The sequence below is a fragment of the Dipodomys ordii genome, unplaced genomic scaffold, assembly GCF_000151885.1.
Source record: "Dipodomys ordii isolate 6190 unplaced genomic scaffold, Dord_2.0 Scaffold2, whole genome shotgun sequence".
In the NCBI taxonomy this organism is placed as follows: domain Eukaryota; kingdom Metazoa; phylum Chordata; class Mammalia; order Rodentia; family Heteromyidae; genus Dipodomys; species Dipodomys ordii.
The window spans coordinates 30,336,936-30,349,632 of NW_012267218.1; the positions used below are offsets into that span (position 1 = coordinate 30,336,936).

At 41.9% G+C, this 12,697-nt stretch overlaps 1 protein-coding gene across 4 annotated transcripts in view; it reads right to left on the minus strand.

Moving 5' to 3' along the window:
* Fut8 (fucosyltransferase 8 (alpha (1,6) fucosyltransferase)) overlaps positions 1-1,583 on the minus strand; it is a 154,032-nt gene extending 152,449 nt beyond the window's left edge. For 2 of the 4 annotated variants that reach the window (XM_013016803.1, XM_013016776.1), the window contains exon 1: positions 1,490-1,581. The gene's annotated coding sequence lies outside the window, so the exon portion shown is untranslated. Of the gene's footprint in view, positions 1-228; positions 475-1,489 lie in introns of those variants that run through there. The other 2 variants (XM_013016784.1, XM_013016791.1) reach the window with 2 other exon arrangements.
* Between the last annotated feature and the right edge of the window lie 11,114 nt (positions 1,584-12,697).

A 12,697-nucleotide genomic window follows, 5' to 3' on the forward strand; every position in this document is an offset into this window, starting at 1 on the left:
CCGCGCCGAGGCACCCGCGCCCGCCGGAACGTCCCGGAGGCTCCCTCCCCACTTTCCCGGGAGCCGCCGGAGCAGCGGCAGCGGCACCAGCAGTTGCAGCAACAGGCCCGGGTTCGCCCGAAGGAGAGAGGAGCGCCAGCCCTGGAACCTCCCCAGATCCCGCGTTCGCCCGGCCCCAGCCCCCGGGGCTCCCCGCGCGGGGCCCCGGCTCCCAAACGCCCCCCTTACCCGAGGCGGGAGCGAGGCGGTCGCCGCCGTCCCCCCGTCGCCAGCGCCGCGGCCACAGCCCTCGGCCGCAGCTGCCCCGCGCCGGGGGAGCGGGAGGGGAACCGAGCGGAGGATGCTACTCCTGGCCGAGGGGAGACGGAGGAACGGAAACAGGAACCGCGGCCGCCGCTTAACGGAGCCTGGGGCGCCACTGACTGAGGGAGAGTGCGAGGCGCCGCGAGCCGGGCAGCCGCTGACAGCCGGAGACCGAGCGCGAGCCGGGTCCAGGGCGCGCGACCCCGAGCAGCGCCGGCCCCATTCCGCGAGCCGAGGGAGGGGACAGGTTGGCAGGGAGCCGCCGGGAGGGGGCGGCGGGGGCCCAGAGCCGAGGGAACCCGGCCACTCGAGTCGGCCGGAGACAACGCGCGCACGCGCCGGAGTGGCTCCGACCCCAAGCGCAGGCGGGGAAGCCTCGGCCGGCGGGAGCGAGCGCTTGCGCGAGCGCGCGCGGGCGGGTGGGGACGCGCGCCCCTCAGCGTTCCAGGCTTGTGGGGGAGAGCGCGCATGCGCCGGCCGAGGCCTCCTCCGGCGACCCCGGCATGTGCCGAGGCTCCTCCCCGCCCCCTTCACCCGCGTCGGGGGGACTCCGGGCTGCAGCATCCCCTGCCAGGTGGAGCCGCGCGGGCCACGGACGGAACCACAGAGTTCCAGCCGAACAGCGTCTACACACGCGGGCGCCGGCCCGGGCTCGCACACAGGCGTAGGCCGCCCTCTACCGCCCGAAGGCCGGAGGCTGAGAGGGCGCGAGGGTAGCGCGGTTCCCCACGCCCGGCAGAGCCATCGCCGGGCAACGCCGCTTTCTCCAGCACGCCGGGGACCAGCACCCAGGCCAGCTCTGGTCCGCGGCCCTGGGGCGCAGCCGCGCCGGGGGAGCGGGGGGCCTCTGAGCAAACTCCGGCTACTTTTAAGGATAGTCGCTGCCGCCGCCGCCACGCAGCCCCCGCAGCCTCGTCCGGCCGGCCACTCGGCTGCAGCCCGCTGCGCGATCACACAATGGCATCGGTGCCAGCGTGGCCCCGGGCAGCCCGGTCTCATCCTCGGCGCGGTCTCCACCTTCGCTCTTAGAGAAAGACAACCCCCACACAGGCCGGAGTTAGATGCCCGGCCTCTCCCGACCAGCCGCTGCAACAGCCCCTCTGAGGCGGAAGTTTATTGAGCACGGGAAAGACGACGTGGGGAGAAAGGAAGGGAGAGAGAGGCTTTTCCCTAGGATGCTTCCTACCCGCTCGGACTCGGGGACTTCCTGGCGCCCGCGATGCAGAGCCGTGGGCTGAAGAACGACCTCAAACCAGCCCCAGACAACGAGCCGAGCCGGAGGACCCGAGCGCGCCGCCCCGGCACACTAAGTAATCGCGGGCCGAGGGGGGTGCTGCCAGGACCAATCAGAGCCGAGGGCTGCATGAGTGGAGTGTGAACCGACCAATCCCAGGGCTGGAAGATGAGCTTCCCGTAACCGAACTCTTCCCTTGTAGCCTTGGGACCCAGATCCCGAGCCTGGGGCGCACCTCCGTGGAAAGGCGGAATGGTGCCCTCAAGACACGAATTATTCTTCTCAGTGTAGGTATTTCTAAGAAAATATCCGGAGTACTTATTCCAGAGCAAATGGGACGGTCTTAAGTATTAAAAGGATCACCGAAAAGAGATATTTAAGGAGTAAGGAGTAATGGTCTGCCAAGAATGCAATCTGCTTAATAAGGTTCATAAATTCACAGTACTTATTGAGACGCCTCTAAGCCACACAAATTAGACACTGCTCATACGAAGAAGTAGGGAGAGGAGGAGAAAGAGGAAGAGGAGAAAAAAATCTTTGTGGTCAAATAGCTCAAGTTCTGAGAGATGTTTTGCTGGACCTGTGAATTTGGAATATTGCCAGCTCTTTAAATACAAATCACTCCATGAGAGTATACTCCGTGGAGAACACTTCATCATATTCTTGTGTGATTGTTACCTCCCTGTAAGAAGAGAAAAGTGAGAGAGAGGTATAGCGGCTTATCCAAGACACACCCACTTACCGGCAAAGTCAAAATTATGTTCTAGCCCAGAGAGTTTGAGCGCCTTCATTCAACAAAATCATTAAATCGACATTTATTAAATACATGTGCACTATTTCCCATAAAACTTAGGAATTAAACTTCCAGGCAGAACAAAATTCTGGTATAAGAGTCACACACTTCGGCTGTTGAAAACAAATGTTAGTGTTATAGTTAGATGAATTAAAGGCTAAAATCTCATCAGTCATACCTACCTTTCTTAATTTGGTGGTGAACCCTGGGCCTAATGCATACCAAAGATGTACTCTACCATTGAACTACAGCCTCTGCCTAGAAATTTTTTACAAGTCAGCGGTAGAGTAGATGTTTTCTTTAAAAGTATTTTAATAAGCATGTATAAATTCGACTAGTTCTTTTAAGAAGAAGAAAAACATTTCTGTTTGTTTGGCTTACAATTATAGCACACACAGTGTAATACTTCAAGACCTCCAACTTCAAAACTTTACATTTGCCTCAAAACATCGGGTTTTTTTGTTCAATTTGGCCTTCAAGTTTTTCTTTCCAAATTACCTAGGAATTAACATACTCAGCTACCCCACGGCCTTCCCATCAGAAAACAAAAACTACTAGGAATGATTATCAAGGGATTCGGTGCATTTTTGGGGGGGGGAGGGTCCTGTCGTGGGGCCTGAACTCTGGTCCTGGGCGCTGTCCCTCAGCTCTTCAGCTCAAGGCTAGCACTCTACCACTTGAGCCACAACACCACTTCCGGCTTTTTTCTTGTTGCTTCTGTGGTGCCGAGGAATCGAACCCAGGGCCTCAGGCATGCAAGGCAAGCGCTCTACCACTGAGCCACCTTCCCAGCCCCTCGGTGCATTTTTTTATAAGATGATAAAATGTAAATTAAAGTACTGAATACTATAATGTCTCTAGAATATATCAGAAGGTCATTCTTCAGCAATTCTGATCTCTGCTAAATCAATGTGCTTTGTAGCCTGTGATATCACACTTATCAGAGCTCTCTATATTTAGCTATCATTCCAGAACTGGAAGTATCAGTTAAACTAGGATGACATATGAGAATAAATCTTTACACATTAAATTCTAAGCCAATAATAAATTTCCTGAAAATTCACTAATAATGGGAGTGCTTACTCTGCTTTTTCCCATACAAACAAGAATATCAACTTTTAAAAATTATACTCCTGGGGTTGGGGGAAAGGGAGCTCAGTTATGCAGCACTTGTCTATGGCTCAAAGCCCTGAGTTCAGCCCCCTTTGGTATAAAGGATGGGGACTCTTTTTTTCTGCCAAAGGCCATTTTCAGACCATACAAAATTGTCAATACAGGCAGCCGTTAGAAGCATATCTGTAGCTTCATGTACCAAATGATTTCTCCAGGTATGCAGGTGTGAGGTTCCTCACCTCTGAAAAATCATTCCACTCTCTCCAGAGAAGACAACCTGAAACTCTCTCATGTTAGATTAAAATTTCTGAGAAAGTACCTCCAAACATTTCTAAACATTACTAGCCACCAGAAAGCATCTTTGTCAAAAGGCATTTTTTGACATTCCAGCCTCCTCCTCTGTAGCTAGCCCCCTCACTCTTTTTCTCACTTCAATTGCTTGCCTCTGCCTTTCATCACTCTCAGTTTCTGATTCTTGCTTAAGCAAAGAAAAATATTCCACCTCCACTCCACCCTCACCAGACTACGCTTTGAGCTTAACCTCGCTTAGCCAAAAAGTAAGCGTCAATTTCTGTAGAAAAAAAGAGATTATACAGAGCGTTCTACATGAGCACGTGTACTAAAAACTAACAAGACATTGTCATTACATCATTTTCTTTTATAGGTCAGCATGGGTCAATTCTTAGTCATTAACCAGAGCTATGGTGGATGTGAGGCAAGAAGGAGTCAGCACAGACAATGGAAAAGATCAGAATGAAAGTTAGTGAGTACATGAATGGCCATTTTAGTAGGAGATTAGCTAGATCAAAGTTAATGAACGTGAATGCTGTCACATTCCCTAAGTTGTGAACATTCATGTAGAAACTAGTTTAAAGTTTACTACCATTTTATTATGACTATAATAAAAATAATAGCCAAGATGTAAAATTGCTGAACATAAGGCCTAGTACAAAACTCTTTCCCTCCATCATTTAATTCTCAAACCAAACCTTGAGGTGAATCCTAATAGTGGAAAAGAAAAATCTGTGGGTCCAAAGAGCAGCTAATGTTTTCAGAAGACTCAACAAATTATCTACCTAGCAAACAGTTTGGAGATTTTTTCCATTTCTATCAATGTATACCAACTCATCTGCTCTTAATAACTTCCAATTATTCTTGTTGCTTTGTAATTATTGCTATAACTACATTTCACTTATTTCATTTTGCAGAAAATACAAAGGGCAGTACCTTTGTTAACAATGCACCTTGAAATAGATTTTTATCCATTAGGGTCTGTGTTTTCTCTTTTGTAAAATAAAGGTGTTGGGCTAGATAAATTGTAGTTGTTTGCCAGTTCTAAAAGCTATTAATTTAACCAACTTGACACACCATTGACATTAACTACAACAATAGAAGAGGAAGAAAAATGGTCTGCATATCCAAATTCAGTGTTTTAGGTCAATTCTGAGCCAAGATCTTAAAGAGAAATTCTGATGCCACTCCTTAGAAGGCTAAAGCTAATCTTTCTCATCAGAAGACCAAATGTAGTGATTGATTTAAAGGCTGAGGAAAATGGCCAGACTTTCTCTCCCTATGATTTAGCTCTGTGGCTGAAATTTCTGCCTTTTCCATTGGATTAAAGCAGCATATATTTCACACTACTAATTTCTTATTCAGTGTCTCTGTTTCTTCCTTATTGTTTATTGTTGTTGTTTTTATTTGCTTGTTTTTTAGGTAATCACCCAACTACAACTAAAAAAAGGCAACTCAATTAACCTGAGTTAATCAGTAAATGGATTACCAGAATGGTAGAGACTTAAGAGTACTTTCTTTTTCCAGGCATTAAAAAGAATACACTTTTATCACCATCCCTGCTTTACATTTGGGCTAAACTGTGTGACTCATAACAGCTACTAGTTTATGGTGCTTTGTGGGTAGAAGTGGTGTGTGTCATTTCTGATAGAATATCAAATTGCAGTATGTCTTTACAGTGTTTATTTTTACCCAATCTCAAGTCCAGAATTGGTTGGGGAAGGATTGTTTGCTTTTGTCTAGTTTTGTGTGTGTGTTTTCTTTTTGTTTGGGTTAGGGGGGTGGGGGCGGTTGTTGGCAGTATTGAAGACTGAACTGAAGGTCTCACTCATGCTAAGCAAGCGCTATACTATTGAACTATAAGCTCCACACATTTTTATATTTTTAAGGCAGGGTCTTTCTATATTGCCTGGGCTGGCCTTGAACTTGCTATCAGCCTCAAACTCCCAAGTAGCTTAGGATTGCAGGGATATGCCAGGAAGACCTATTTTTCAAAATAGTAAAGCCTCTGTTTCAGCCTAGATTCTCAAACAAGGACAACATAGAGCAACTCATATCACTCTCTCATATAACTTAAATTGCATACCTTTAATGTCTAAGCCGTTAAGATTTAGATATATTTTTCGCTTCAGTAAAACCTAGAATCTAGATTATATTCGATTGGCTCATGGTCAGACTGTTCTAATAAATATAATTATAGTCTTGGAGAAAACTGGCCTCATCAGACAGAGGGAAGGAATTTTCAGCCTGTGTTCAGGAGAGTTCTCTCTTTCCTGCCAGTTGTGAGTGAGTGAGCCTGTAAACTGGATTGCCACAGGCAGCAACTTAGCAACTGCAATAGGAACTAGGAACATACCTAGGATGACAGAGAAACAGAAAAACCCAGGATGATATGATTGAACTACAAATCGTGTCGCTCTTAAAGGCTACTCTTCCTAGACTTTTAATTCTGCAAAATAATCATTTTGTTTCTTCATGCTATAGGCAAAAACTATATTTTGTATATCTTTAATTTCGTCACAGTTCTTAACCCAGATCTAGTTCAGGATGTGCTCAAAACATGAATGTTTTTTAAAAAATAATATAATAGCTGACACTAATGCCTTCAGAAATAAAATATCATCTCTATTTAAAAGGGGAAAAGTTATTTGATTAAGTTCAAATAACTTTTAGATAATACAGTGATTAAAATGCAAAGATATTTAAAAATTTATCAAATTCTTGTTGCTTTGTTATGCCAGAAATCAGGGAAGAAAACAATGAATATTTGGCTTCATGAAAAATTACAATCAGTCAGGCCCTAGTGGCTTATTCCTGTAATCTTAGCCACTCAGGAGGCTGATATCTGAGGATCATGATTTGAAGCCAGCCTGGACAAGAAAATTCATGAGACACTCATCTCCAATTATTCACCAAAAAGCCAGAAGTGGAGGTGTTGCTCAAGTAGTAAAACACTAGCCTTGAGCAAAAAAGCTCAAGGTCAGTGTCTAGACCCTGAGTTCAAGCCTAATAAGTAACAAAAAAATATAATACTTGCCAGGTATGGTGATGTATGCCTATAATCTTTGCACTCTGAAGGCTGAGGCAGGAAGATCATGAGTTTGAGACCAGCCTGGTCTATATAGTAGTTTCTAGGCCAACCTGAGCTACAGAGAGAGATCCTGTCAAAAAAATCAAGACAAACAAAAAAAAAGTAATCATTAACAACCTAAGACCTAATTACTGAGATAGCTATCACCCTAATAATTAAAAACGTCAGAGCTAAAACAAGTACACACACATACATATGTATATGTGTATGTGTGTGTGATCTTGGACAAATTACTTAGCCTCTCTGAACTCAAGCATTTCTATCCATAAAAGAGATAATAATCCCTAATTCAGAATTGTGAGGAAGAAAAGCACACTATATGTAAAAAGCACTTTGTGCAATACCTAACACATACTAAGTATTGTATACAGTGCCATCCTATTAAATGATTCACAAATAACTTGTTTTTGTACATTAGGATAGGTCCTATTCTCCTTTACTGTTCATTTGATTCACACCACCAACATGTGTTTTTCCATCACATATAGTTATAACATATCTGCTTAACTGTGCATACACCTTTCCTACAAAAGCTGCTCCTTTTATTCCCACATTTCTATCATGATACTGGCAAGAACTGTGTCACTGATGATAGTCTTTTGGCCATAACTAGTTGGCTAAGAGGTGGACAACTGGCCAAAAGGAATCTCATGATCCCTACCCCGTATTTTTAGACTTCAGAAAAAAGTTCACCTCAACTCTCACTTAGTTGTAAAATCTAGGAAATGTCCTTGGATATAGATTTTTGCCAAATGAATTTCTGCCTTTCCTTCTGTTTAAACTTGTCTCTTCCTAGGGTTTCTCTATATCTTCCTAATATAGACCCCCATTTTGCCAGAGCTATTTTGACATTAGCTTATTTTAGAGTCAATGAATATAATAATACGCTACATTACCATAAAGTAAAAAAAGTAAAAGAGAAAGACTCTTTACACTTTTTGTCTTCATTAACCTGATACCGCTTAAAGATATGATCAAGTCCATCAAAATGAATTGATGTTTTTCTGAGAACTTCAAATTACCTCCTAATATCCTCTCATTCATTTATAATAATGAACCCCCATTTCTGAATGTTCTTATTGAATACATCCAGAATCTTATATTTCTCAGTCTTCTTTGTAGTGAGTGCGACTATATGGCTAAATTCTGGCTATATAAGTCTAACCAGAAATATTATAAGGGTCTTATATTTTAATTTTTATTTTATAAGAAAGGGAGAAGCCTTCCACCAGTAGCTCACTCCTATAATCCCAGTTACTGAGGAGGCTGAGACCTGAGGTCCCTGTTTCAAAGCCAGCTCAGGCAGGAGTGAAACTCTTATTTCTAATTAGCTACCAAAAAAGCCAGAAGTGAAACTGTGACTCAAATGGTAAAGTGCTAGCCTCGAGGAAAAGAAGCTTAAGACAGTACCAAGGTCAAGATTCAAGCCCTAGAACCAGCAACAAAAAAAAAGGGGGAGGTAAGGAAAGAGGAGACAGAGACAGAACTTTCTCTTCATTCTGTTAGTGGGGACATAATAAGTGATGTCTGGAGATTTTCAGCCATCTTGAAGTAGAAGGAAGATAATACTTTACTACATATCATATAGTAGTGTCTGGAAAAGAGTTGTCCGTGATTAACTTTGGGTAGGCACATCATGTTAATCTGGATTAAAACACCATAGTGTGTGTGTGTGTGTGTGTGTGTGTGTGTGTGTGTGTGTTGGAATTGATAGGCACCCAACAATCCCAAAACATTTTAAGTGAAAATAAACTGCTATTTTATTTAAGCTACTATCATCTAGGTTTTTGTTACATTACACTGAATCTAGTCCTGATATAGTTGATACAATGCCTTTTTTTTTGTAATTTGGTGTCATTTTGAGTTAAGTTGGATCATTAGTGCTCTGCAAAATAAAAAAGGAAGAAAATCTTGAAAGAAATGTAACACAAATATATGCTACTAGCATATCTAAAAATTTTAAATAACCACTGTCAATATGCTATAACTTGTTCCAGCAAGAACAAATCTTGCTAATATCTCCTAGCTTGATTCTGAGAGAAAACAATAACCCTAAACAAACTGATGAGAGTCTTCTTTAAAAGCAGAGGCCCTCTTGAGGGCAAACACCCTGCCTATCTTGTCTTGATCATCCCTGTGTAATGTATTAATTAGATGAGCCAATTTCCATTGCAGTATACCTTCTAGCAGGAGCACGAAATGTAACCTCTGGTTAGCAAGGACCTTGTATGGTTTCCATGGAAACAAGCCATAAAGTCATGGTTCACAAGGTAGATTCTGACTATATTTGAATCTTGACTAAATCACTTAATATCTGAGAAACTTAAATGTTGGGAAACACTTTAAACCTCTCTCTGTTTCGTGTTTCCATATCTGTAAAATGGGAATAATATGGTCTACTTCATAGAATTGTTGTGACTACAAAATGAGTTAGGACATATAAGCCTCTTAAGAACAGAAACTGACACAGAGTAAACACACAATAAATGTAGGGCATTTATAGCTCTACAAAAACTCACAGCTAAAACAAACCTTTGTGGACACTATTGTTGTTATCTGATCTAAATCCAAACCCAAGATAACATGAAAACAGAATTTTAAAAAGCAAAAGAAATCATTCACAAGATTTCCTCAACCAAAGGCTGAATGTCATTTCAGTTCTGCCGTAGTGTTATAACACAATTGCTGGTATTTAAGATGAGGAGTAAAGGTTCCAAAAACAACTCCTTATAAATTGTGCTGGCATGATTTACAAGTAGACTTGTCAAACCAGATAGGTAGAGGTCAAGTGAAAATAACTTGTATTTATTTCAAGGCTGATCATTTAGTTTAAAGTATATTTCTGTGTTGGGGTTGTAGCTCAGGGGTAGAGTACATGCTTAGCATGCACAAAGGCCCTGGGTTCAATTCTCAGCACCAAAATTAATAATAAAAACAAATACACTTTATCTTTTGGCTGATACTCCCATGTGTCCCATAAGTGAGAAGACCATACAATTTACTTGAGTTATTTAAAGTGATAAAAACCAAGAGCTATTCAGAAAGGGAGCTCTTAAAAACCTAATAATGGAAACAACATTACCTTTAGATGGAAATGCCATTGGATACTGAGACAACTGGAGACCAGCCACTCCATGTCTCACTTTTCTCATGTTCCCCGGTTACTTCAGTTTTCCTGTTGCTCTCTTCATTCCAATTCATTTCTTTCTTCTATCTTTTTTTATTGCTTTCTGCTCATGATTTTGGATTCCTTATCATTTCAATTTCCTTATGGCCACAGATGAATAATCTTTGCTCAGATTCTTAGCTCAGATTCTCCAGAGAAGGAAATCTGGTCAAGCTTGTATATCTCATTCCACTGAGCCACAGCGTAGGTTTTCTAGCCTGGAGTCAGGTCTGACTTCTGTCCAAACTACTTCAAGGCACCGGTGGCTCCCCTTTCAGCAGGGGCAAAGCTCGTGGGTTTGACAGATCCTGGAGCACCTTTCATTTTCCCAAAAGCAAACTATTCTAACAGAGAATCCTGGTGAAATAGATTCACCACTGAATCCCCAGCATCTAGAATAATGCTTGGCCTACAGAAAATACTGATCAGTTACTGAATGAATACGTGCATGAATGAAGAAAGTGGATTTTGATGGACTTGAAAAGATGCTTACACATTTTTTAAGGAGAGTTTTTTTGCAACAGAAAAGATTTAACTAAATAAAAGAAGGCTTCACATGTGAAATCCTTCAGATGAATTCCAAGGAAATTCTAGTAGCTGTTAATAGTTGTTTTTAAAATATCATAGGAAAACATATATACTTAGGTCCACACTCCTAAATAATAGAAGAAATCCAATTAACTTTGTCTTTCCTTTTATAGGAATATTCTTCATTTTTAAAATAAGGGCCTAATAAAATAATCCATGCAGTCCTTTTACTTTTAATATTTTATGTGCCTCTAAGGGGAAAAATGTGCTTCATTAGCTTTCCTCTATAAATGACAAGGAATGCATTTGCCAAGTCCTGTAAGGTACAATAGCTATAGTGACCATATATATGTATTTTTTTCCTACCAAATGAGTGATCCAACAGCCAAATCTAACATTTACAATCTAGAATTTCCTGGAAAGTTTAAGATATATGAACACTATAAGAGTGAACCTAAAATATTTATTTAAAGTCTGTTATGATTCTTGATGACCTTGTACATTGAATATCCTTGGCTATGTGTCAAAGCTGAGTCAATTAATACGGCAAAATTCTGATGTGGCCAGTAGTTTGTTTAGATTTTCTGAACTCATGTAACATTACTTCAAATAATCAATGAGTGTTTTCGTTCTCAATGAGCTTAACATAGTAGCAGAGAAACTAGTGAAACTAGCTTGTACCCAGATAATTTTGATTTTGTGGTAAGGAAGTTTGGGGGACTGGTCTCCCAATTACCAATTAATACTTTGCTCATCAAAAGGCCTGGAATATATTTTATACCAATCAAATGTCACACACAGCTGGGCATGGTGGCTCATTCTGAAGGCTTACGCAGAAGGATGGAGAGTTTAAAGCCATGCTAGTGGGTGCCTCAAATGATAGAGTACTTGCCTACCATACTTGAGACCCTACATTCAATACCCAGTACTGAAGAGTTCAAGGACAGAATTACACAGTGTAAATTTTGTCTCAAAACAAGAATCACATACACATGAAGTAAATAGAACATACTTTTACAGGTAGAAGGTAATGGGTATGTGTATTTTTGAATGTTTTTGGGCTTGAGTCAGTTATGCTCTGACAGAGAGGCACAAACAATTTAGTGATCAGAGGGCTTTCCTATATTTTTGACCCATGATTTTCCTAACTGGTAGACACTGATGCTCATTAAATCTCTAAAGTACTTTGTACAAGTATAAGGATAGTAACTTTTCTTATAGTCAATGAAAATTGAATAAGTATAGCAAGTTTACATTGTCATCTCTACAGTCTTTGACAACTGCTAGAATCTTCTTCCAGTAGTTTTTGACACAGAGAAGCCCAAGTTACTATGTTTGATTATTCCTAGCCTCTGTTGGAAATCAAGTGGAGGCCAGACTGTGGGTAATGAGATGTAGGCAGAAATCATGAAATTTACTTTCAAGCCTAGTCATAGTGCCCTTATGAGAACTTCTAACTCTTTCTTGGCTTGCCTGGAAGTCATGTATTCTAGCTTTTCCCACTACAATACACAGGTGGTCTGATCCCAATGTATGTACTAGAAAGAGTATCAATCTATAGGCACTGGACAGCGCATGGACAAGAAAGAAATTCATCTTTATTGCATTAAGTTACTAGTATTAACTAACCAACTACCATGCTGCCCAAGGGAATGATGAGGAACTAAACTTCAGCTCCTGGCTCAGTCACCAAATGATGTACCCTGGGCACAGGGATGGTGTCTTTTCTCATTCAAATACAGATTCTACATAGGATAACAGTAGAACTGACTGCAGCCTCTCTCATTTGATTACCCTGTCTCCATTCTTTTTCTTCTTTGAAAAACCTCTCAAAAGAGCAGTCTGATATTAATATTCCATAACTCTACAGTATAGCACTGATGTTGCCATTTTCTGATCAGAAGCCTTCAGAAAGCCCCATGACTTCATGAACCAGAGCAAAAAAAAACCCATAATATGGCCTTCAAGACTTTCCATAAATCCTTTAACAAATCTACTTTTAAGCAGTACAACCACTCTCTTTGTCTTCTCAAACCCATATTCTCCATCTCACATCCATCTAGTTTACAGAAATTCCACCTTCACATATTCCAAGAATTTCCACAGCTCAGAATTTTCTCAATCCCCCCAGGCTTTCGCAAACACCTTTTCCTTTAGGATCCTAATTAAAAGTCTAAA